The 27746-nt window shown below is 44.8% G+C and overlaps 1 long non-coding RNA gene across 2 annotated transcripts in view; it reads right to left on the bottom strand.

Moving 5' to 3' along the window:
• LOC146208230 (uncharacterized) overlaps positions 1-24232 on the bottom strand; it is a 51176-nt gene extending 26944 nt beyond the window's left edge. Inside the window, exon 1 of one of the 2 annotated variants that reach the window (XR_014703371.1) lies at positions 23755-24232. This is a non-coding gene — a long non-coding RNA (uncharacterized LOC146208230). The remainder of the gene's footprint in view (positions 1-23754) is intronic. The other variant, XR_014703370.1, reaches the window with a different exon arrangement.
• Between the last annotated feature and the right edge of the window lie 3514 nt (positions 24233-27746).

Here is a 27746-nt window from a genome sequence, read left to right on the forward strand (position 1 = left end):
AAGTCGAATATCTCGCGTGCGATTTTTCTTTGTACTCTTTTATTAGGCAATCCTTCTCTAAAGCTAGACGGCAGCCGTGGTGTGAAGCAGAATGCAGTTTTATATAACTTCCAGTAACAATTCGGAGGTTATTCTAGTGCTCCGACATAACGTTCAATGCAATTAACTAAAACTTCAAAATTTCGGCTTGGGGCTTAGATATGCCTCAGTTAGGGACCTTAATAAGGCCCTAAGCGTCTCTACGGTGGAGAAATCGCCTGCCGATTATCCAAGGCTAATCTCTCAATCATATTAAACCAGCCTCAAGCTCCGTCACCCCGATATCACGATATCAGCTGAACCAGAATTCCTAAATATACAGAGCTTGCGCCACCAGAAATTACAACCTCCTTTTAATAATTATCAGTGCGAGAAGAAACGCTTTCCATCATTCCAGTGAAATATATTCTCATTTTATCGATCAAGTTCTTTGACATAAAACTACGATATCTAGTTTGACTTCGAGCTGACCTTCTTCTCCTGCTTTTTTGTTTGTCGCGGCACAAAGGTTACAAGTGAGTTCGATGTGCGTAGCGATAACTTTCGGCACGTACACGCATGCACGCTAACCCATACAGTCGACGCAGAATCATAGAATATCACCAAGCTAAAGCAGTCTTGCTTCGGGGCATATCGCGATAGTCTAAATTTTCGGAGTATTGTACCGCGAGTATTGTCTGGGACGTGTTGTTTGGCTGCCGCCGCGCTCTATGGGCCGTTAAGCATGGTTTTGACGTCGTAATCCAGCGTCCCACCGAAATGCGATGATGTTGCTTTCCTCTAGTATTTCTTACATATATAGTGATACGGTGTTGCATGAGTGTTATCGTAGCATCGCCAGTGAACTATGACATGGCCACGCCAACACTGAAACAAAAACAACGCACCAAAGATTTGCCTGAGTGAAGTGCGGCGTTCTGGAGAAGCGCGTATAGTTCCTGCCATAAAGTGGGGAATTTAATGCACTCATGAAACTGAATCTATCGTCATCATCAGCCTGACTATACCCACTGCAGGCCAAAGGCATCTCCCATTCTTCTTCAATGAACCGGGTTCTATGCTAGCTGCATCCACTTGACCCCTGCGAACTTCTTAACCTCATCCGCCCACCTAACTTTCTGCCGCCCCCTGCTACGCTTAATTTCCCTTGGAATCCAGTTTGTTACCCTAAGCGACCATCGGTTATCCTCTTCGCACTACATGTCCTGCCCATGTCCATTTCTTCTTCTTAATTTCCACTAGAACGTCGGTAACTTGAGTTATTTCTCTGACCCACTCTGCACGCTTCCTATCTGCACGCTTCCTAGGTGAGTACAGGTAAGATGCGACTGTTGTATACTTTCCTCTTCAGCGATACCGGTAAGCTGCTAGTCATAATCTTCGAGTGCTTGCCAAATGCGCTCCATCCCAATCTTATTCTTCGTGTTATTTCCTTTTCGTGGTCCGGATCTGGGGTTACTACCTGTCCTAAATAGACATATTCGCCTACTACTTCCAGAACTTCGCTACCTAATGTAAACTGCTGTTCCTTCCCGAGGCTGTTGAGCATTATCTTAGTCTTCTACATATTGATTTTCAAGCCTACCTTTCTACTTTTTCTGTCTAGGTCATCAATCATTACTTGCAGTTCATCCACCGAGTTGCTTAGCAAGGCAATGTCATCAGCAAAGTGCTGATTACTGATGTAATCTCCATCTACCCTTATCCCTAACTGCTCCCATTCCAAGTCTCTGAATACTTCCTCTAAGCAAGCTGGGAATAGTACTGGGGAGATTGTGTCTCCTTGACTAACACCTTTCTTTATGGGAATTTTGTTACTTTCTTTATGCAGAACTATGGTTGCTGTGCAGCCACTATATATATCTTCCAGCACTTTCACGTACGGCTCGTCTACCCCCTGATTTCGCAATGCCTGCATCACCACCGAGGTTTCAACTGAGTCAAATGCTTTTTAGTAATCAATGAATGCTATATATAAGGGCTGGTTATATTCCGAGCATTTTTCTTACACCGGTTGATGCTATTGATATGATCGTTAGTAGAGTACCGTTTCAGAAAAACTGCTTTACCCTTTGCTTGATTGCAGTCTAAGGTTGTCCTGATTCTATTAGCGATTACTTTAGTAAATACCTTATACGTAACAGACAGTAAGCTTATTTGTCTGTAAATTTTAAGGTCCTTAGAGTCCCCTTTCTTATGAATGAGGATAAAGTTTTCATTCTTCCATGGCTCCGGTACCGTCGATGAAACCAGGTACTCCGTATACAGGGTGGCCAGTTTTTCCAGCACGATACCCCCCCCCCCCCCCCCCTTCTTCAACAAATCTGCATTTATCTGATCCTCTCCAGCTGACTTTTATCTTTTCATAGTTTCTAATGCTTTCTTGACCTCGTCCTTCGTCACTGGTGGAACGTCTGATTGTTTTTCCCCACCGCCAATCTCATTACGGTCCTGACTTCTTTGACTACTGTAGAGATCTCTAAAACTCCTCGGCTACTTTGACTATCTTGTCCATATTCGTGATTCGTTGCCCGCCTTGCCCCTTATCGCATACATCTGGTTTTTGCCTATGCCCAATCTCTTCTTTACCGCTTTAAGGCTTCCCCCGTTCTTTACAGCATGCTCAATTTTCTCCATGTTATACTTCCTTATATCGGCCACCTTGCGCTTATTGATTAGCTTTGATATTGTTACGTGGTGGCATGACAAGCGATGGAACACGGCGACACAACAGAAACTGAACGACGTGATGACATGACGATGAAATATGCTTTTATGGCCAGCGGGCCTAGCCCGAGCACTCCGCCCCGCGCCACTGCCCGCTTCGTCATCTTCGTAGCACTGCCCTGGGCCACTGAGCGATCGTCCCGATCGATTGCTAGAAATCCATTACATGAAGTGACGAACACAGACACAGGATTAGGACATGAAACGCTGAAGACCACAATGAATGCAAAGATGGGATGAATGCTTGCCCCGGAGCATCAGGTCGAATCGTCATCGTTTGCCGAAGGCCAAGGCTCATGGACACGCCGAAAGGCTTGGGCGGGGGTGCTGTCTTCGCTCTAGTGGTCGTGAGGTCGCTTCATCGTAGGGTCGATTGAGTCGGCTTTGGGCTCTTCCTGGTCATCGTGTGTTGTGTTCAGGGCTGGGGACGGGGTTGGGGAGAGCGGCTGGTCGGGTCTGAACGCAAAGGGCTGAGGCAAAGCTGGACGGCGATCTCCACGGGCTCTCGGCCGATGAACCCGGCGTACGGTTGGCTTCGATGGTGCAAGGCGAGGATAGGGATGAACCGCACCTCAAACCAAATGTTACTTGGTGGCAGGGCAAGCGACAGAACACGGCGACACAACAGAAACAAAACAACGTGATGACATGACGATGAAATATGCTTTTATGGCCAGCGGGCCTAGCGCGAGCACACCACCCCGCGCAACTGCCCGCTTCGTCATCTTCGTAGCAATATCTCGGCCAATTCTATCTGGTCTGTTGGATTGGAAGCTTTCATACTCTGACGTTTCTTCACCAAATCTTTCGTCTCCTTAGACAGCTTGCCGGTATCCTCTCTAACTGTCCCTCCGCCTGCGTCTACAGCGCACTCAGTAACGATATCTTTGAAATTATTGTTCATTGCTTCTAGATTAATGTCGTCATCCTCGGTTAGAGCTGAATATCTATTTTGTATCAATATCCTGAACTCTTCTGCCCTCCCTCTCCCCGCTAACTCTTTGATGGGTTTCCTTCTTACTAATCTGTTGTGTTCTTTCTTCAGATTTAGGCAGTAGAATCGGCAATGCGAAAAGTAAAGACGCAGTACACTGTACTGATGGGCGACTTTAATGCCAAGATAAGGAATAAGGATGCAGGAGACCAGGCAGCAGGTGACCATGGCATTGGTTCTAGGAATAGCAGGGGGGAGTTACTATTTGAGTTTGCAGAGAGCAATTACTTAAGAATCATGAATATCTTCTTCAGCAAACGGAAGAACCGGAGATGGACATGGAAAAGTCCCAACTGGGAGACTAAAAATGAAATTGGCTTCATACTGTGTTCAACCACCGCCATTTTGCAAGACGTAGAGAAAATCGGGAAAGTGCGATGTAGTGACCACAAGATGGTGAGGTCCCGAATTAACTGATTCTATGCAACGTGAAAAAAAAATGAAAAAAAAAAAAACGCCCGCGCCGCTCTCCAGGACCTTTTATTATATAAGGATGCTTAAAATGCTCCACTTGCAATGCTCGAAAGCTGTTGAGTAGATGTACTGAGAAGGCGTTGGACGCGCGCTCTAGATACTCCAACCGCAGGAAGGTGTTTTCTGCCCAGCCCCGCCGGGGTGGTGCAGTGGTAAGACGCCCGACTACTGTGCCGGAGTTCCCGGGTTCGAACCCGACCGCGGCGGCTGCGTTTCGATGGAGGCGAAACGAAGAGGCGTCGTGTGCTGTGCGATGTCAGCGCACGTTAAAGATCCCCAGGTGGTCGAAATTACTCCGTAGCCCTCCACTACGGCTCCTCTTTCTCTCTTTCCACTTTCATTCCCACCTTCCTCCCTTCCCTTACGGCGCGGTTCGGGTGTCCACAGAGCAAGTGTGACAGTTACTGCGCCTTTCCCTTCCTGTGAACCAATTTAACTTTTAACTTTCTGCCCAGGCGCCAAGTGCTCGAGCAAAACTGCCAACACATAAAAAAATAAAACCAGCAGGAAGCATTTGGCATCTGACAGGCTAAGCTCATATTTGGTTTGTGGAGTTTAATGTCCCAAAGCGACACAGGCTGTGAAAGACGCCGTAGTGGAAGACTCCGCAAATTTGGACGACCTGGGGTTCTTTAACGTGCACTGACATCGTACAGCACACGGGCGCCTTGCTTTTCGCCTCCAAGCAAAAGCGGCCGCTGAGGCCGGAATTCGATCCCGCATCCTTGGGAACAGTAGTCGAGCGCCGTAACCACTGCGCCACCCCGGCGGGGTGCCAAGCTCATGTGCGTCGAAGTTCACCACGGCACAATTACCAAGTAACCAAAGGTCATGACAGCCATGACAACATATAAGTCCCCGCTTTAACCAATCCGTATAAACATGCCTGCGGTGCCTATAGGGGTAACGTCAATTCAAGGATCCTGGCAAGCTGACTCAGATATCGCCCTCCCATATGAAAGGAGAGAACCGAGTTGGCGACTCCTGACAAACCTAATCTCAGAAAGCCCTACGTCCAGCTAGTGCTCGGCCATTACAGCTGCCAGCTATCGCTTGTCAGCGCCATGCTCGTGAATTTTCGCTCATAACGCTTGCGATAGCGCTGGCGCCGAATTTTCGGTGAACGAGACCTTTAACGCTATCGCGTCATAAATAACAAAACTTCGTCAAACGACGCAGAGCTTTGTAAACACTAACATTATAAATTATCTGCTTAAGCATTTAAAGCTCCGGGGATGACTTTATGAGGTAGTTGGGTAATTACTCAGCAGCTGTAGCAGCTAGATTAACATAAAGTGCTGTTCTGACATCAGCACAACTGTTGCAAGGCTTTGACAAATCAGATTACATTTTATGCATCACTCCCCCCCCTTGCTTTTTGTAAGCCAAGCAGCCCTCTCGCACTGAAGAATTCCGCAGCTCACTTCCAAGCGAGAGCTCTTTCGTCATTCGAGCTTTTTAGTTGCAGCTGAAAGCTCCGCGACAGACTAAGACAAGTCCACTTGTAGCAAAGTTGGCTCGACTTGCGAACTGAAGCTCTCCCTCTACCCTTGTTCGGTGCTCTTTCATACAGCGTAGCCATCTTCTTTCTCTCATTGTACCCTCGATTTTTAAGTGCAATTTAAAACACAGCTTTGGTTTTAAACACAGCTCTAGCGCCCTCTTCTTCCACGTCACACTGATGTCACCTCACGCGCCCTTGACCTTGACAGTTTGAACGGGCCACTTGGCCTACGTGACTATGACCCAGTCATATGATGACCACCAGGTTTACTACAAAAGTTTGAGCCCTAAATCAGTGGTCTTGACCTTGACAGAGGTCACGGACCACTTTGTGGCCTACGTGGCTATGCCCTAAAGTCATATGGCGACCCCCAATGCTTAAAACAGAGGTTTGACCTCTAAACCTCCCTCGAGGTGAAAAGCGTGCATACCCGACGGCTCGATCTACCTCAAGTAGTGAAGCGTTCGCGTCAAAAAGAGGGAGAATGAGACAGAGGGGTTAACCAGAAAGTTGTTCCTGTTAGGTACACGTCACTGGGAAGGGAGATGAAAGAATTTAGAAGAAAAACCAAATAAGGCATGAGGACCAGTCATAAATTGCCACACAAGCATGAAGCCCTATTTCTTGTAGCACTACATGTTTTGTATAGGCTTAGAAGGCTGTGAACCCTTGATCACAGTGATCACTGGTCGAGCATCTTTCCCTTCGTCAGAGGGTATGGATGGAGGCTTTTCAGTGCTCGCTGGAGGGTATATGTATTTCGATAATAAAATATGACTGCCGACCGGCTATGGAAGCGAAAGGTTTAATTGTTATGCCTGGTTATTCTGTACTGCTAAGGCAGCAGGTTCCACTCATGTAGACCTGAACCTAGTTTAGAGAGTGGAAGCTCAATTAAAACTGGTCAGACACGGTTTTCTGTGGTTTAACTCATCCACGCTGTCTGCGATCCACAAGGGCACCACATAACTTGTCTAGACGAAACGAAAATGTCGAGGACATTTTGAAGAGGGAGATCCCAGGAGGCGAGCCAAGTGGACCTCGGTGACGGTGGATGGGAAGGGTAGGCAGGAGACTGGAAGGCTGTCTGGCGTTGTGTGAGACAACGTTGCTTATGTACCGGTAGGAATTAAGCTTTCCATGTGTGTGAAGAAGAAGAAGAAGATGTGCAAAGTAGAAGTGAGTCGCAGATTAAGAAGCAGCAGGTGTGAAAAGTAGCATAAGCGAGCAGCAGGCGAAAATTCACAGTGGCTTAGCTGTAGTTAAGAGGAGATTGCGAAGGCAACTGCTTCGGTGACTTGAGAAGAAGCACGCATTCGCCGAGCCGCATCTTGAGCACGACGTATGGCTCGACGCTCTTCACGTTGTTCCTCTGTCTCCGTAGCTCGCTGTCGCTTCCTGGGTTCACACTGGCGAGCCGCCTTCTCCCTCTGCTTCTCAGAGAGCATGACAAACTGTCTTACAAGCTCTGAAATGGCATGTTTTATACAGCACAGCCTCCCCTCCTCTACTTAGCGAATAGAGAAGAGAGGCGAAGTGTCTCCAATGAAAGACGACACCATGGATGAATGGATGGATGGAATATAGGAGTGTCCCCTTTGAAACGGGGTGGTAGCAGTAGCTATCATGCTCATTTATCTTCCTATATCATAATTATTGTTTTAGATTGGTTCACCATACCATCCTGCTATTTATTAAATTTTTGTTTCTACATTACTAACATTCTGTCACTTTTCTGCTTTTAAGCAACCACTCTTCCAATCGTTTTTTGCTAGCTTCCACCGCCGGTTTATTCATCCGGTCACTGGTATCTCTAAACTCCAGAGCTTCAGGAACAGTGACTGCACCTGCATCGACTCCCGGATGTATACCAATACATTCGAGTCAATTAGTCAATATGGTCAATTGTTTCACTGGGATTACCCCATACAGCACATGCGTCATCTTCATTGTTAAATTTCTTTTTGTAGCTGCGTGTTCTAAGGCACCCTGATCTAGCTTCAAAAAGTAGGGCACTGCCTCTTGAGTTATCAAAGAAAGCTTCCTTCCTGATCTGCCTTTTCCACTTTCGGTATAATTCCACACTCTGTTTCTTTTCCATCGAATTTATCCAATTTTTACCTTCTGTGCTTTTCACCTGTTGCTTAACGCTCTTTATTTATTCGTCCAATTGTAACCAGTATACTTACTGGTTAGTTTCCTAGTTCTTTTCCTCCATTGTCAGTCAACACGTTTTAGGTATAGGTATTTAAATACTTTAGCTGCCCATCTGTTACTGCCCAATTTCCCCAGGCGTTCCTCATATAATATTTTACTCTGAGCTTCCCGTACTTCGAAAGATGGCCAGCCCATATCTCCCTGTACCGCCTCATTTGTGGTTTTGCCGTAGGCACCTAGTGCTAATTGTCCGACGGCTCTCTGATTTATTTCTATTGTCGACTGTACCTCTAATTTTAGGCACAAAGCCGCATTTCCGAAAGTAAGTCCGGGCACCATAATTCCTTTCCAAATACCCCTCAAAACCTCATACCTGTTGTATCCCCACAATTCCCTATGCTTCATTATCCCGGCATTTCTTCGTCCTTTGGCTTTAAGTGATTGCTCATGCTTTCCAATGTATGCCAATCCTTCGTTTAACCATACCCCGAGATATTTATATTCTGCTACTCTGGGTATTTCATGGCCTTGTATTTTAAGACCCTGATCAGTTGAGCCGTTTAAAATCATCAGACCAGACTTAACTGCGCTAAAACTGAAGCCTAGAGCGCCCCCTTTGTCTCCGCAATACTTAACTAGAGTTTGCAATTATTCCAGACTCTCAGCTAGCAGCACAATATCGTCTGCATACATCAAGTCGGAGAGGCGCTGCTCTACCGCCTTTCCACCTAATCTATATGACAGATTAAATCCTAGGTTACTTTCTTGTATCCTCCGCTTCAGGTTTATCATATAAAGCATGAACAGCAGCGGTTATACAGGATAGCCTTGTGTCAATCCTTTGCATACCTTGACAGCTTCCGCACTTCTTATCCCTTCCCATGTAATTTCTACTTTGTTATCCCGGTATATTTCCTCTAGAAACTATGTTATCTCATAGCCGATACCTTCTTCTTTTAAATATATGTTCCACAGGAGTTTCCTGTTTACGTTGTCGTACGCCCCGTTTATGTCCAGAAAGGCCAAATACAAAGGTCTATTTTCCCCTCTAGATATTTCGATGCATTGGGTAAGCACGAACAGGCTATCATCTAAGCGCCAACCATTTCTAAAGCCGTTCAGAAGTTCTCGGAGTATCTAGTTACTTTCTATTCATGCTTGCACCTCTAATTTCACCGCCTGCATGGCCATCTTGTACATAACAGATGTTATGGTAATCGGCCTGTAGGATTTTATGTGCATCCTTTCTCCTTTCCCTTTATAAATCAAATTCATTTTACTCTGCCGCCAGCTGTCCAGAATCTGCTTATTCGTTATGACTGTTTTCAAAGCTTTTAACAACGTTTCCTTACTTCTTCGACCAAGTTCATTAATCACCTTGATCGGAATTCCATCTATTTCCTGTAGATGTGTTTGTAGGAATATTTTTTTCTGCCTTTTTCCACTTTAGATTGGTCAGTTCTAAGCTGCTTTGTATTCTGCTAGCTTGTGTTGCTTCTTGATTTGCGGAGATTACCCTATCGTCACTCTTAAATGACACGGCTATAACTGATGTAATGTAGTTCACTGCGTTGTCTCCATTTAAACAGTTTCCCTCGTTATCTTGAATCCGGTCCTGCTTCCTTTGATTCTTTTTACCTAGCCAGCTTATATGGTTCCAGAATTTTCTTGGTCCGCCTCTAGAGGCATCGTGTATGTAAGCCATCCAGCGATCGGTGGACTGCTTTATTTTACTTTGGACGAGGGCCTGGTCATCAAGTTTCTTTTGTCGATACGATTCCCATTTTTGGTCGATTTCCTCCTGAGATACCTGAGCTTTCTTTGCCGCTCGGTGTTCCCTTGAAGCGGCCCGTCGTTGTTCAATGGCTTCCCTGATTTCCTTATTCCATCAGCTTCGTGGCTTCCTTTTTCCATTCCAGCGGTTTGCTACTTTAACGTCCTTAATTTTCCTCCTTATGAGTAGTTCTACCTGTTCATAATCCCAGTCTTCCATAGGGCTTTTCTCTATTGCTTCCTCTATGTCTGCTGCTATCTGCGCTCTTTGATTGTCGTTTAACCACCTGTTAGACCACAGCGCACCTAGTGGGAGAAGCGCGAACGTCCGGCGTGGCTACGAGCCACGCTACGCTGAAGAGCCGACTTGGTAGCCCAGCTCTCGTGCTGGTATGACGTCAGCAGTCACGTAGTGTAAAGCGTAACTACCGGACCACGCTACGCTAAAGGCTCGAAACCTGGCGTAGTATATTGGACTCCTCGCACCGCGCCTATGACCTTTGCTCCGTGAGGATAGTAAACCTGTTGTGTTAAAGCATGAAACTCACACTCTATATTGGCGAGTGTCTCCTCACGACCCCATGTCTCACAATAGGGTCTGTCGGTCAAATGAAATCAAATCAAACTTATTCAGCATTTTTGTGCTGAGGAACAGAAAAGAAATGCTATAGGGTAGAAGCAAAAAGCTACAAACGCAGTAGCTTGACGAAGCTCCTACCCCTGATTGACAAGACCAACAGACTGTTACGTTATTATTATTATACATATTATATATATATATATATATATATATATATATATATATATATATATATATATATATATATATATATATATATATGCATGCTTGCGAAAAAGACGTTCTTGGCTGCAGAAGAAATAAATAGCGAAGATCATTAACACTTCATTTATTATTCGTCGACATTTCGACCGGGGTCCGGTCTTTTTCAAGACTGTGGTTACATTGCTTGTGTTTCAGTTTTAAAGGTTTGAAAATTGTACAGACGCAGGAAAGAAGGACCACTAAAAAAAAAGAAGAAGAGAAGAAAGACGGTCATGGGGAATCTGTTGAATTCTAGGAAAGAGAGAGAGGACAAAACATGAGTACGAGCAGGCGGCCAAACCAAGAAAATGCGGGGAGCGTGAAGATTCCGAAGGCCGGGAAAGAGGAGGCAAGCAGATTAGCAAAAAAAGGAGATGTCAGGGGAGAATAAAAGCGAGAGGGGGGAGGGGGGGGGGGTGGAATGGGGAGAAAATGGACAAAACACTTTCGGTATGGTCTCAGACGACAGCGCCCGCTGTGTCTTTTCGTGAAGGCAGTTAACTAAAGGCAGGTGCACAGAGCTAAGGTTCACTTCACAGTGAATATGTTAGTTTGAATGCTTCGATAGGTTATTGACCCCAAAGGGCCTAAAGGATTCCCGGATGTTCATTTATGCGCAATCCACTGTATTAAATTTATGGATAAAATACGACTCACGTTGCTCGCGCTCACGATTAGTTCTGAAGTTGCTTTGTAGTAGAGTAACTCTTAGTTTTTTTCAATTCATGACCTGTTTGATTAGTCTGCTTGGATAGGGGAAAGTTAGGTAGTGACTTGGTGGGTGCGCGGTGGTTATTGAATCTTATTCTGAAGGGAGTGTGGGTTTGACCTATGTATTGCATCTGGCAGTGGCCATATTCCTGTAGGTATACAACTTTGCCCGAGTCGCAGTTAAGGTTTTCTTTAATGTCATTTTTGAAAGCTGAATGTGTGCGGTTAGCCTGTTTTGTTGTCTGCATGTGTTTGCACAACTGGCATCGACCTTTGCCACAAGGTAGGCAACCTGCGGGAGGTGGTTTGTTTACTTTAGTGTGAACTACGTAATTTTGTAATTTTTTTTTGCCGTCTGTAGGTTACGCGTGGAGGATTTGGGAAAATTTTGGAAAGTCGGCCACTCTGCTCAATAATATTAAAGTGCTTCTTCAATATTTTATTGATGATAGGGGCGTTATTTGTGAAAGTTAGAATCAGGTTTGAGGGGTGAAGATTGTGAGGTGCTATTTGACGTTTCCTGACAGTATTCTCACGACTTAGTTTGGTAACTTTATTAGTTGGTTTGTTTGTGGGGTTTAACGTCGCAAAGCAACTCCGGCTATGATAGGCGCCGTAGTGGAGGACTCCGGAAATTTCGACCACCTGGGGTTCTTTAACGTGCACTGAAACCGCACAGCACAATAGCGTCGTTAATGATGGGAGCCGGATAGTGTTGGTTCTTAAGGACCGTCCGCAGACGGTTGGCGTTTTCCGCAAAGTCCTCAGGGCAAAGAAAGGGCTTGGGAGTAGGGGATAGATTTTTTGCAGTGTCGTGGATGGCAGCTCATAAAATGAAGGTATTGTTGTCTGTCCCCTTCATGGATCACTGCCTTGTCGTGGCGGAGGGGCTTGCGAAACTCGATGAAGTCAAGAGCTCTGCTATGTAGGGCCACCCAATATAGACAGGTCACGGAATCACGGCAGAGAGTTCTGACAAAATGTGATCCACTGGAGAAGGTAATGGCAACCCACTCCAGTATTTCCTGCCAAAGAAACCCTATGGCCAGTCACAATAGCAAAAATGATATGGCGCCGGAAGATAAGCCCTCCAGATTGGAAGACGTCCCACATGTTACTGGGGATTAACAAAGGGCGATTCCTAGTAGCTCCAGAACGAATGAAGCGGCTGGGCTAAAGCCAATGGATGTGTCGGGAAGCGACCGGAAAGTCCGACAGCAGCAACATGGAATGTAAGATCTATGACGCAAGATAAACTGGATGTCGTCAAGCGAGAAATGGACAGATTGAACATTGATATCTTGGGTATCAGCGAGCTCAAGTGGACCCTAACGGGAGAATTTAATTCCGGCAAACATTATGTCTTTTATTGTGGGCACGAATCCAAGAGAAGGAATGGGGTCGCTCTCATAGTAAACAGAATAATGGGCAAAGCAGTGCTAGGGTACAACCCCCAAAACGACCGAATGATTTCACTTCGGATCCAAGGTCACCCTTTCAACATAACAGTTATCCAAGTCTATGCACCAACCACTACTGCTGAAGAAGCTGACATTGAGAGATTTTATGAGGACCTGCAATGCCGTTTAGACCGCACTCCATCATCAGACGTCCTTTTTCTCATAGGGGACAGGAATGCTAAGGTGGAGAGTGAAGAAATATCCGGAATTACAGGCAAGTTCGGTCTTGGTGAGCCAAATGAAGCTGGGCAAAGGCTAGTAGAGGTTTGTCAAGAAAACAACCTGACCATAGCGAACACTCATTTTCAACAGCACAAGAGGCGTCTGTACACATGGACTTCACCGGACGGTCTGTACAGGAATCAGATCGATTATATTGTTTACCGGCAGAGATGGAGAAGCGCTATACAAGCAGTAAAAACAAGGCCTGGGGCCGATTGTGGCACCGATCATCAGCTTCTTGTTGCCAAATTTAAGCGTAGATTGAGGAAAACGCAGAAAACTAGGCCTTTCAGGTATGATCTGGATCAAATTCCATCAGAATATGCTGTGGAAGTGAGGAATCAATTTCAAGAATTAGATCTAGAAGACAGAGAGTCTGAAGAGATGTGGACTGATATTCGTGATATAATACAAGAAGTTGCTACTAAGGTAGTTCCAAAGCAAAAGAAATGCAAGAAAGCAAACCGGTTATCTGAAGAGGCTTTGTAAATAGCTGAGGAAGGAGGATGGCAAAAGTTATGGGGGAAAGAGAAAGTTGCAAGGTTCTCAATGCGTATTTTCAGAAAATAGCAAAGAGATAAGAATGCCTTCCTGAACATACAGTGCCAAGCAGTTGAGGACAACAGCCAATTAAGGAACACAAGAGCTCTGTATAAGAAAATCAAAGATATCAAAGGAAGCTTCTGTGCTAAGCTGGGCGTGATAAAGGACAAACGAGGCAAGGACCTCACTGAAGCCTCAGATATAGGTGGCAGGAATACACAGAAGAACTGTACAAGAAGGACCCGAATGTGCAAACCCAACATAAGACGGTTGTGATTACTGATCTCGAGCCGGGCATCCTGAAGAGTGAAGTTGAATGGGCCTTAGCCAGCCTTGCTAGGAACAAAGCTAGCGGAATCGATGGCATTCCAGCTGAGTTGCTTCAAAACCTCAACCATGACGCTGTTAACATTCTGCATACATTATGTCAGAAGATTTGGACAACCCTGCAGTGGCCACAGGATTGGAGGAGGTCAGTTTACATCCCCATTCCAAAGAAAGGCAGTGCCAAAGATTGTTCGAACTACCGCACGATCGCGCTTATTTCGCATGCTAGCAAGGTGATGTTGAAAATCCTCCAAGGTAGGCTGCAGCAGTATGTGAATCGGGAACTTCCGGACGTGCAAGCTGGGTTTTGCAAGGGCAGATGAACTAGAGACCAAATTGCCAACCTTCGCTGGATCATGGAAAAGGCAAGAGAGTTCCAGAAACCCATCTACTTCTGTTTTATTGATTATGCGAAAGCGTTTGACTTCGTAGATCACAGCAGATTGTGGCAAGCTCTCCAAGAGATGGGAGTTCCAATTCACCTCGTTTCTATCCTCGGGAACCTGTATGAAGGGCAAGAGGCCACAGTCAGAACTGGGCATGGTCTTACTGATTGGTTTCCGACTGAGAAAGTAGTGAGACAAGGCTGCATACTGTCACCCTGCCTAGTTAACCTATATGCAGAGTGCATCATGAGGAAGGCCGGTCTGGACGAGTCTTCAGCTGGAGTGAAGGTTGCTGGGAAACGTATCAACAACCTTAGATATGCGGATGATACCACTTTAATGGTAGAAAGTGAAGTGGAACTCAAGAGACTTCTGATGCGCGTACAAGAAGAGAGTGAGAAGTATGGGCTTAAACTGAACATTAAAAAGACAAAGATCATGGCGTCTTGCCCTATCAAGTCCTGGAGCATCAAGGGACAAGAAGTGGAAGCTGTGACAGATTTTCTCTTCTTGGGCTCCAAGATTACCCCGAAAGGAGACTGCAGCCATGAAATTAGGAGACGCCTGCTTCTGGGAAAGAGAGCCATGGTTAGCCTTTACCGCCTAGTAAAGAGCAGAGACATTAGTCTGCCAACCAAGATCCGTATAACTCGTGCTATGGTCTTTCCAGTTGTGATGTATGGATGCGAGAGTTGGATTGTGAAGAAGGCTAACCGCCGAAGAATTGACGCGTTTGAATTGTGTTGCTGGCGAAGACTCTTAAGAGTTCCTTGGACTGCCAGAAGATCAAATCAGTCGATATTGTCGACCATAAACCCTGACTGCTCACTGGAGGGTCAAATTTTAAAGTTAAAGCTCAGCTACTTTGCTCATCTGATGAGAAGAGAGGAGTCGCTGGAGAAAGATTTGATGTTGGGAAAGGTTGAGGTTCACCGGAGAAGGGGTAGGCAGCGAACGCGACGGTTAGATGGCATCCTCGAGTCGCTGCAGATGAAGTTATGACATGATAGGAAGATAGTAAGGGACCGGACAGCGTGGCGTGACATGGTCCATAGGGTCACGAGGAGTCGGACACGACTGAACGACTGAAATGAACTGATTGTTGTCTGTCAGTGGGTTTTTTGTAGACGCTTGTGAGTAGTGTGCCCCCTTCTACTTGGATCGGGAGGTCCAAAAAGTTTATTTGGTGCGCGGAGTAGGTGTGTGTGCAAGATATAGTTGGATGGGCGTTGTTGAATGCTGCAATAAACTGGTTTAGGTTGTTTTCTGTGTCTGTCCATATCATGAACATGTCGTCCAGGAATCGCTTGTAAAAGGCCGGTTTAAACGGATTTGAGGAAAAGAAATTTGACTCGATATAATGCATAAATATATTGGCGTAATTTGGTGCCATTTTAGTTCCCATGGCCGTGCCGTTCGTTTGGAGGTAATGGCTATTATTAAATTCGAATGAGTTTAGTTCCAATACTAACTTGGTGAGTGTCATGATTGCCCTCGGGCTTGGGGAATCTTTGCTGCTGTATTTTTCGTAGGCTGTGACTAGGGTCTGCATGCCATCATCGTGTGGAATATTAGTGGAGGGAAACCACATCTAGGGTTACAAGTAGCGCGCCTTCGGGAACATTTACTTTTGTTAACTCTTCGAGAAAGTGGCTAGTATCGCGTATGTAGGACGGGTGAGTGAGGGGTACGTGTTTGATTAGTGAGTCTATGTAAGCGGAGATGGGTTCTGTGAGTGTGCCGATGCCGGAAATTATTGGTCTACCTGGATTGTTTTCTTTATGAACTTTTGGGAGCATGTAGAACCGGCCTGGAGATGGGTTGGCTACTGTAAGTGCCTTGTTTATTATTATTATTATTATTATTATTATTATTATTATTATTATTATTATTATTATTATTATTATTATTATTATTATTATTATTATTATTATTATTATTATTATTATTATTATTATATATTAATAATAATAAACAATATACGCATGCAGAACTTAGCACTAGCGAAAAAAGTATGCAAAGAAATTTACAATAAGGCAGGTGCTATGTCTGAAATAGTTTTGATGTGACAAATGCACATCTATCTGTGTTAACTCATCGCAGACTATTTAAACATATTAAGGTTACAATTCAACGCACAGAAAACGAAAGAAACATATCTAACAGGGGAACAAAAAATTCGCGCCAGCAGCTCCAAAGGGCCAGATACAGTCGGGTGTACACAAGTTCACGTAATAGAAGCAGGAAAATAGACGATGGCAAAAGGTTAGAATACATCCGCAGTACAAAAGCAATTTGTGTCGGAGAAATGAACATAATTAAGCCCATATGTATTCAAGAATGAGGTATTTCTGCCACTTGTATTTGCTAAGGTTATTTATTTATTTATTTATTTATTTATTTATTTATTTATTTATTTATTTATTTATTTATTTATTTATTTATTTATTTATTTATTTATTTATTTATTTATTTATTTATTTATTTATTTATTTATTTATTTATTTATTTATTTATTTATTTTTTGCTAGGAAATTCATATATGCAGGCATGTGGTATTGCAGCATGTGTCGACCCTGATTAGTTCGGGAAGAGGGTATAGACCAGTATTCTCTGTTTCTGAATGTGTAGGGCACTTCTAAAGGTCGATGTAAATTACATAAGTTAAGGAAAGCTTCATTGTTAGTTTGAACACTGTGTTTGTACTTCATAACAATGTTAAATTTATGTAACTGGCATATGGGGAGTACATTCAACGAAGCAAAAATGTTCTCCTGTATGGGCGTCATATGAGGCATTTGCTACATGACGAATTGCTTCCTTTTGTAATAGCCTTAATTAGGTAAGGTTGGTTTGAGTTGTGTCCGTCCATACAAGACTGCATTAGTTAATATGGGGAGCAAACATTGAATTATAAAGAATTTATTTAATTTTAGTCGGAAGCATCATTCTAAACTTACACAGCATGCCACAAGCTCTTGCCAGGTTTCCCGCCACGCGTTGCACGCGGGCATTCCAATTTAGATGTTGACTGAACGTCACACTCAATGTTTTTATTACTTTAACGACTTGTATTTGTTCGGAACCGAGTTTTATGTCAATATCCCGACTAATAACCTTCTGCACAGGAGAAAATAATATGACTTTTGTTTTAGAAACGTTAATTTGTAGACTATTTATTTGAGTCCATTGAGAGAATTTTGCAAGTGTAACGTTTGCGACATCGGTGAGTTCTTCAATACTAGCTGACTGGAAAAAGATGCTTGTGTCGTCCGCATAAATAATGTAAGATGCAAGTGTGCTGGTGTTTACTATATCATTTATGTAGATATTAAATAAAACCGGTCCGAGTATGCTGCCTTGCGGCACACCTGAAGTGAGATTTATTAGATAAGAGTGAGCTTCGTTAATCACGGCGAATTGCTTACGGTGGTTTAAATGACTTCAGAAGGTTACCAGAAACTCCACGAAACCCATAATGCTCTAATTTTGTACACAAAATTTCGTGGTCAATTCTGTCAAATGCTTTTGAGAAATCTATCAGAATACCTAGGGTCAATTTGTTATTTTCAAACGCTCTTGTTATTTTCAAACCCATCCCAATACAGAATGAATTTTGCTTTGATAATGAGTATCTGAGTATCAGAATGAATGATACTCAGCGTGCATACGTGCGCACGCTGTCTGCTAACCAGCAGTGTTTATGTCCACGCGTACGGCCTGGTGTCTGCTGTTTGTTTCACTATTCCGATTACATTTTTTTACGTGCCTGCTTTTTACGAAAGAAATATTAGCAGGTGACCATTCGTCACTACAGTCAAGGCAATAATTGTAATGGTCGAGTGTGTCATGCTGGATAATGACATTCTCGTCGCTTGAGATTCCTTGCCGCGCGGCGTATCAAGCACAGCAATGATATCACTAAGCGCGGTGTCAAAGTAATACTATCAGGTCGGGGACGTTCGTAAAAGTTATTGCAGTCATCGAGAAATTTCTCACTCTAGTTTTTATTTGGAATCCGGTAGCTATTGAAGCATGAGCCGGCCTAACACTGTTGCCGTGCAGAAGGCTATATTCCCTCTATACGCGCAATTAAATTGTTTTCTGCTCACCACGTTATTCAATTTGGTAAAGTCACTATTCGCATAAGTGATGTATGTTTCTCTCTTTCGCACAAAGCCATTATTTCTGAGAAGTTGAGTAAAACAGTACCAAAGTTTGTATGGGTTTAACTATTGCTTCCTTCCTTACTTGTACCTACGTATTTCAGGGATAAATACGGTTGATAGTCGCAATAATACGTACAGCATTCATTTATTTCAAAACATGCGTTTTTACATTATGTTTCTGATTGTAATACTAAAAATTTGTTTTACATAAGCCTGGGTCACTGCTTGATATTCTCAGGGATAAAGAAATCATTCTGTCAAACCTTCTTGATCGAGCAAAACCACGCCCATGAGAAAGTTATTTTCAGTGTCTTCACCGCTATTAATATTCTTAGCTCTCACTTCAGTGAAACATTTTCAGAAAGTCCTGAATTTTTGCGCATGTGTAAAATAAAATGCATGTCGCGCGATGGTATATAAAACATCATTTCACTACGAATTAACCATTAATCACCACCACCTATACCAAAAGCACTGATATGTTTTCTTTGGTTTTAGTGAATGTTGGCCTTTTTTAAACTCGCTTTTAAATTGATTGGCGCAGCGTAACAACATCAAATTCACTTACATAAGCTGTAAAGCGTACTCACCTCAAAATTTTTGGCGAGCTTACTTCATTCTACGCGCACCACTTACTGTGCGGCGAGAATGGCTGTACAATATAGGCGTGATCTCATTTCTGGAGAATGGCTCGCAGCAGTGCAGGCGTGTTTATACGGCCGTCTAAACAGTGCACTGCCGCCGGGCAGTATATACGCTGTATGAGATTAGTTTAATCAGCCTAATCCTTGAATTAATGACAATATAGCTAATCATGCTGTGTGTCCTTTCGTAATCCTGACCAGAGAACTAAGTTTGCATCTGCGCGGGCTTACAAGATGCTAGCATCGCAACGATTATATGGTCCCACATTTGCTCATGCCCTGCATTACACCTGTCGTGGAAGACAGGGGCAGCAGCTTCGTCTTACGGAAATAGAGGAGGACGAGGGAAAGTGCATGCGTTGTACGTTGTCCGCAAAAAGCAAATTTCGGATTGCAGTTTTCTTCCCAGTGTAGCACGTGTCGCAACAATAATATTATACGACGCGAAATGCACTCGCTACAATTTACACTAAATTTGCCTATGTGGCACAACTATCAGGTACGCGCACGCTGGTCAAAAGGTGAAGAAAGAAACAACCGTTATCAGGTATCTGTGACGAAACGGAAACGTCAGGCCCATGCGCACTTCCAAAACGACATCACCGACTCCAAAAGAGGACTGGTTGCTTATCGTGGTTCCCCTAAAACCCGCGCTTCTTTTCTGCAGGACTCGCACATTCCACGATTTTTTCTCCAAAATTGCAAAACTGCAAGCAGGTCTTCTTTCTTCCTCCTCCTTCCTTCTTCTTCCTCCTCCTGCCTTCTTTCTCCCTTCTTCTCTTCTTTTTCGTCTTCTCCTTTCATCATTTTCTTCTCTTCCTTTTTGTCTTCGTTTTCTTCTTTTCATCTTCTTTTCTTCTTTTTCTTCTTGTTTTTCTTTTTTTCTCCTTTTCCTCCTCCTCCTTTTCTTCTCCTCTTCCTCCCTCGGTACATATGGCACTGCAAGCAGTTAACCCCTCATCCATTGCAGAGGGAGCTTTTTTTTTTTTTTTTCTCCATACAAGCGGCTGTAAAGTAGGAAACAAACCACACCGCGCGCATTTGTGCGAGCGCTGCCGTCTGCCGAATTACGTCACCAGAGCGGCGGTGACGTCACCTCGAGACCAATCTCACCGCGAATAGCTCAGCGTATGACTGAGCATGACCTGACCTTTGACCTTGTATTTAGCTGTACGCTGAGACCTAAACCAGGAGTCAAACCAGCACTTCTCAGCACACCGCCATTGACGTATGCTCAGGTTAAACTTTTTTTTTTCCCCTTTCTCTCTCCGCTAGCTCGAAATTTCGAGGATTACTGAAGCTCTGTCTTCAGAGCATGGAGCTGTAGTTTTAATGGGTTTCGTCTTCAGTCTGACATTCCCTTTACTTATCAGTTTGTAGACACGGGCAATGTTTTTAGTACTACTTTTGACTGACTGCCCCACCACGCGAGTACGCGCGCATGCACACGCACACACACACACACACACACACACACACACACACACACACACACACACACACACACACACACACACACACACACACACACACACACACACACACACACACACACACACACACACACACACACACACACACACACACACACACACACACACACACACACACACACACACACACACACACACACACACACACACACACACACACACACACACACACACACACACACACACACACACACACACACACACACGCACGCACGGGATGAATAAACGTGCATTAACAGTCCTGTGTGACATGCCATCCAAAGAAGCCGAATTCAAATGCCATCTCATCAGAATTTTCTTAGACTGCCAATGTACGTTATAGCATGCCGTTAGACATTTTCGTCGTGTCACAAATTTATAATCAAAAATTTGTCTCGCATTTTATTCAATCTCCATTTCGTGGGACAAAGCGGCCTTGTTTGCAAATTCGATTTTTTTTTTTTTTTTCGAAACGAGGCCGTCTGCCGAATTACGTTATCAGAGCGACGGTGACGTCACCTCGAGACCAATCTCACCGCGAATAGATCAGCGCATGACTGAACATGACCTGACCTTTGACCTTCTATTTAGCTTTACACTGAGACCTAACCCATGAGTCAAACCAGCACTTCTCAGCACACCGCCATTGACGTAGCCGGGTTAAACTTTCTTTTTTTCCCTTTTTCGCTACGCTAGCTCAAAAATTCGAGGGATACTGAAGCTCCGGCTTCAGAGCGTGGTGCTGTAGTTTTAATGGGTTTCGTCTTCAGTCTGAGATTCCCTTTACATATCAGTAGTACTACTTTTTGACTGACTGACTGCCACCACGCGAGTACGGGCACACGCACACGCATGCACTTACGCACGCACACACGTGATAAACAAGCGTGCATTGACGGTCCTGTGTAACATGCCACCCAAAGAAGCCGAATTCAGATGCCATCACATCAGAATTCTCTTACACTGTCAATGTACGTTATAGCATGCCGTTAGAGATTTTGGTCGTGTCACAAATTTATAATCACAATCTGTCTCGCATTTTATTCAGTCTCCATTCCGCGGGACAAAGCGGCCTTGTTTTCAAATCCGACTTTTTTTTTTTTTTTTTCGAAACGAGGCTTATAACGGGAAGCTTAATTGCTGCCTTGCCGTCTGAACTGGCTGTCAATGTGTTGCCGATGCCTTATCGAAAATTACGGTGCGCGCTTTTCATGACTTTACTGACGCTTTATCAAGAGCTTGAAGACAGCGGCATAGGCCGCTCCCTTCGAGACGGTTCTATTGTGCACATTCGTCTAATCAAACCATGGTTGACTGCGCAGGAGCACAGTAACGCGAAGGCAAGATCGCAATTTTTTTTTTTTTTTCAGATTTAAAAGAAGGACTACGTAGAGGAAACGTTGGTATAAAAAGCAAATCTATGTTCTTTTTAACCTGATCCCACTGTGATACGAATCGCACTTGTCCCTAAAGTGAATTAACAGAAATTGCAAAATAACGGTTGGCAAGTATCTCAATAGCAGAATTTTAATTCTAGTATAAGAAGCATAACACGGCGTAAAATAGTATCTCAATGGTTTGAATCAGCTGCGATAAGAATTCCTGGCTCATGTTGCTTTAAACTGCATCGGCCGAAACCAAAGCCAGTAGGACGTTTAATTTTGACACAGGTATAATATTTTTCGTGGACACTCCTGACCATGGCCATATGACTTTCGGAAACTGCGACATTTTGCCAGCCTTCTAGCAACTTGTCACGGGCGCACCCAAAGCGTAGCGAAGTCCAAAAACTGCGCATCGACAATAGTTAGCAGCACCCCTGAGGGTGATAAGCAAACGAAACAAGGCGCCTATACTCTGTTTTACAAGCTATCTGCAGTGATACCAAAGGTAAGGGTGACCTAGGCCTCTCAGGTCATCTTCGATTTATTATTTTCCCAAGCATTTACGAACCACAGTGTGCGTAAAAATGTGGCAGCCATTACTTCTGCAACAGGAGTGAAGTAAAATTTAGATAATAAAAATTCTCGATAGTGCTAGAAGTCAGCTGCGCATCGCATCTGTATGTCATCGCTTGCATTGTGGTTGCCCTTCTTGACGCAGCTTATCCCGAAATGAATAACGCGATATATTCAAAAGCAGCGAGGCATTGCGAACTTGTGCGACACACAAGGGTCTTTAATTGACAACACTGTGAGGGCTCTTTTTGATTGTGCCTACTGATTTGGCCTATCAACAGGGCGCATGCCCAGTGATGCGAACGGATAACGACCTATCGGAGATACACTCAACATTAAATATGGCCCCTTACTGTGGTGTTCATTTTTTCCATATTTTTACTTTGACCTAATATTCAATACATTGAAGTCGCAACGAACCTTGGTGTCTCCTCGACCGATGCGCGCAAGGCTAAATGGAAGGCTGAGAACGCGAAAGCACGTCGATGCGATTCATTCGTTCATCTGCTCTCCACCCAAGCAATGAAGACGGCAGCGATGCTGCGGATCTGGCTGGGTCTTAGTACCTTTACCAAAACAATTGCGTTTCTTCACCATCGCTTCGTTTTCAAATTACCTCGACACATCCACCAGTACAAGGCAGCAAATCGTTTCACTCATGGTCAATGTGCCTGCTTTTTGTTCTATCGTTTTTACCAGGAAAGATTCAAATAATTAATAGAATTGGAAATATCGTCTGATCATTTTTCTTCAACTTTTTTTTTAACAGTGATGCTTGAAATCATGAGTGCAGTAGTTAGTATCATGCGATTACGTTAAGAACAATGCTTGCAATTTGACCATCTCCAGTATTCCCACACCGATAATTACGCTTCCATCTCTCACTGCTGTTTAAAATAGATGATCGTGTCGATGCATGCTGTTCGCTTCTATATCACCCACAAGTAGTACACGAGCACCCCTCTGCGACGTATGAGCGTGTTACCTCCCGTTACTTACACATGTATACATATCGTCGCGATTGGAACTCGATTGGTTTGACTTTAATGTTTAACGTCCCGAAGTAACTCAGGCTATAAGAGACGCCGTAGCGGAGGACTCCGAAAATATCTACCACCTGGGGTTCCTTAACGGGCACTGACATCGCACAGCATGTGGGCGCTTAGCTTTACGCCTTCATCGAAAAGCAGCCACCTCGGCCGATTGGAACTGACAATGGCGCAGAACATAATCCAGGGTAAACGAAGGCCAGCACGGCATCTTTTGATGAGCGTTCAACCTATTTTCTGTGCTAAATAAAGCTGTAGTGTTGCAACAGTCAGGAACACAGCAATACGAGTTGCAGAACGGCCAAATTGAGATCGCACTTACCGTTGTATAAGCATCAGATGAAGACTTGGGAATGTTGCGTCCAATGAAGCTGAGTGCACGTATTGAAGGGGCGACACCGACCACACAGCCCATTGAATACAAGTCGGCATGTGTGTTTCGGCAGTTGTTTCTTCCTTCGATGGCGACGCTCACGCGAGCACATAGCCCAAACACGACCTTACCAGGCGCGGCCGGGTAGCTGGGGTCCGAATTTCTCTAGCAAGAAATTACAAGGCTCCAGAAAGGCTTTTTACGCACATCGGAATTCTTGTTTGGAGTCGGAAAGGGTCTCGTTAGCCCCAATTAATAAGCTCAGTTTTGAACGACGTCACGAATAACAAATAAAATGTAATCCTAGACACATGCTAACGCGGAAGACGTGCCACCGTTGCAGCGCTGCGCCGCAGCTGGCTTCGGCCAAGTCTCGCTTAATCTCGCCTGCTGGCCTAGCGTAAGCGTGCCGCGTTATCTTCGATCATACTTCACTTTATTTTTTTCTTTCGTGGTCGTCTGGTCTTTTATCTGGGCTTCGCGCTCGTGCCCTATCGCACGCAAGTTCTGAGCTTTCTCAGTATGGCACATTCGAGCAGCTGGTCACCTGTTGCAGGGGCTAGAAAAGCCGGTAAAAACAAGATAGGGAATAACTAAGTTACTCCTTTAATGTTACGACGCGACAGCTTTAACGGATGTCGTCCAAGACACCCTTTCTGAATTGTCATCCGCATTAATGCACTTTGCTACTCGGTTAATCAGTAATCCCTTAATTTGTGCCTCCTTAACATAGAGTCGCACGTTGCCATATTACGTGTAGAGACGGCCGGCAAATATATGTTTCCTTTAACCAAGCCTATTGAACGTACCTGCACAGCCTAGGAGTACCGCGTCTGACTCGGAATGTAAGGGTCTTGAAACGCGTGCCGAGCTCACCTTCCCACCGGAAACCCCGAGTTGGAAGCTTCTACCAAATCGACCATGTCGAGGGGTCGCGTTACTTCAGGCAACCCTACGACCAAATTGTGCCCGGCCTTGCCAGCCGTCAACTATCATCATCCTAAGCAATGCCCCGTGATTTTTCGCTCACAACGCCTACAACGTCAGGTTTTCTGAAGCTCGGGGCCTTGCCTTAAATGCTATTGCGTTAAATGTATGGTATAATTCATGAGGGATATTGAAACCTTATTACACATATCGTTAGAGCTCACATAGTGAAAGTAACGACATTAATAATATACGTTAATGGGGAGTGACCACCCTCTGCCGCCCATTAGCAGTCGGAAAACTGTCTCTTGGTGATGATCTTGCCGGAGCTGCAGCAAAGATGGAGCATTCCCGATTTCGATTTATGACTGATATGTTATGACACGTCTGTTCCCGTCACGGACACAAACGTCGACTTTCTCTTCTCCGATGGATACCATCCACAGAGCAGCGCGATGAACGCTACATTCCTCCCTCCCCACAAAGCCGGAGAAGCACGAGCACTATCCAGGTGCTGTGGAGTTTACTGCACAAAAAGTCCCAGACGAGGCTCAGGTCGATGATAGTGGGACTACAAATGTTTCAAACCCTTGTTCTCTGTCGAGGCTGAAGTCTGTTGGCCGAAATGGTATAAGAGGTCAGTACGCCTCTGCAGCCAGAAGTACAGGCTCAAAGAAAGCGCAGGGGAAAACCCAGCTGCATCCAAGAAACATTTGTTGGCAGATTGGACTAGATGGCGCACCGTTGGGTCCAAAAAAACGGGTTGCACAAAATGAACAACAAGGTGATTCATTTGGTTCGACGTTGAGCTTGACACACTATAGAAGCGGCAGTGCGTTGAAGATTGCAGGTGTTGATATATTACTGATAGATAAAAGATGCAGTTGCAGATGTCACATTGAAGTTTTTTTGTGAAGAGCAGCTCAAAGATGATTGAAAGTTCCCCGGCTTCACGTCCTGGAATTGATGATCCGCATGATGTCGCCGTGGTGCTGGTGCAAAAAGAACAGCTTGCTTAGGCGAGATAGTTGATAATATAATTTAACGATGAAGTCCGCGCAGCGTGAGATCCATGCATGCGTACGACATGGTTGTTCAGTACGTGCGGTGAGAGCAGAGGAGCAGAACCTTGCGGTGAGGTGGCTGCAAGCCCCGAAGGCAGGCATGAGCTGTGCTTGACTTGCGAATCCCTGCTTAGTTTCCAGCACAGAAAGGTGTGAAGATAATCTGGCAAACTCTCTAGAGGCAGAGCGCGCGAAGAGTTCTGGTGGTCTATTGGGGAATATTCCTCGTTGTCGTGATCAAAGTTTCACTAAACCTTGACGCCCATGGCAGCACTAACACATCGCCTATGCGAGAAGCAGGGGAAGGCAGATGGCTGAGGGGCTGTTTCCACAGATTCTGGGAGAATGATTCCTGCATCAGCCTCGTTTGTAGCAAAAAGGCTGGACCTAGCTCTGTAGTGGCTAAGAACAGCAGCCATCAGGTCGTTCAGTGGCACAGAGCTTGGAGGTAACACGCAAAATCTTTCAAACTTCTGGAAGAGCGCGCAAAGTAGAAAGTTGTAATTGAAGGCAAACACTAATTGCTAACCCTTCTTCCCGATAAGTTGTGTCCTCTCGTCTCGGCACCTAAGTTCAGAATCCCTGGTCTTTTGTGTCGATCAGCTCTCTTCGAAGTCGCCATCTCGATCCTTCCAGATCCTCCTCTGCACGCCCTTGGCAGATCCTCTTTCTTCCTTCGTTTTTTACGCCGTCTTTTCCGAAGGCGCAAGAGTCGCGGCTGTTTCCCAGAAGCCAGCGGCTTCTGCATTCGTCCGCCCTCGCTTCTGACGAGCAGACTTGGCTGGCTAGGACTACGTCCATTCACTAGGCGGTGCGCTCTGCAGGAACCAACTCTCGTCTCTGCTCTCCACCGCCTTCCAGGCGCCCGTCTGCCGGCCACACTGAGCTGCTCAATGTTCGAGGGGCGTCTTTTATCTATTTCCACTCGTAGGGCTCACTGTGCAGACAAAGACAAAAGCTGGCAGCATATTCTGCGGTGCTCAGGTGAGAAAAGCTTCTTTCGACCATGGTCTCATTACGAGTTTGCTTTAATGATGATTGGCAGCACACCTGCGTGGGAAACTGGAATGACTGAGAAGAACGTATGGGATGAATAGTTTCCCTATACCTGTCTTCTGCGCGAGGTACTTGCATGTCTATGAGAACACTTTTTCACCTAACCGCGCCCTCTCGAAAGATATACGACCAATGTCATGTTCTGGTCTTCAGCTCATACCGCGAACAGTGCCCGAACATCACATTGCATGGTTTTAGTGCAGCAGGTGCATGCTGGCTGGCTGGCCGGCTGGTTGCGCAGCATTTCCTGTCCCTGGTGCGACTGGAGTTCGGGAATAGACCTGGTTGCCTCACTCGCGGTATGACGGCTCTATGGCACAAAAGAAAAATATCACTGCTAACACTATGTCCCGTGTATTGAGCCGAACGCACTGAGAGCTGTGGACTCACTTAATAAAATAGTTACAACCAAAGTTTTTTCGTTACACCTAATTACTTCCGCTGGCATGATACCCTCCTTAAACATGTTTATTTAGCCTCTACAGTGAAATCGGTGATTCCAAGGATGTTTTGTGTGTGAAATTATTTCACTGACCAAAATACTTTTCCCGGTGTTCAAACTCTGAAGAATATATGACATGAAACTACAGGAACGCCAAATCATCGATGGTTTGTGTACTGCAGACATCGCGGTTATGACATAAAATATCTAAACACTGTCGTTAACCGGTACTCGCCGACTTCGGCTGAGTTTACTACAGAACGAAGTAAAAGTTACAACCTCAAAGAAAAATAATACTGCATATTTACGCACATAATTCATTAGAAATTAATTTTGTGCGAGTGAGTGCACTCTGGAGAATGGAATATTGTGGCGCTGATACATGCAGCTACAGAACGAGACAAAATTTAGACGAGGCACAAGCGCTTTGTCTGAGGTTGCATGCAATAGCG

This window comes from Amblyomma maculatum, chromosome 1 (assembly GCF_055883805.1).
Source record: "Amblyomma maculatum isolate TAMU_Amacu chromosome 1, ASM5588380v1, whole genome shotgun sequence".
NCBI classification, from domain to species: domain Eukaryota; kingdom Metazoa; phylum Arthropoda; class Arachnida; order Ixodida; family Ixodidae; genus Amblyomma; species Amblyomma maculatum.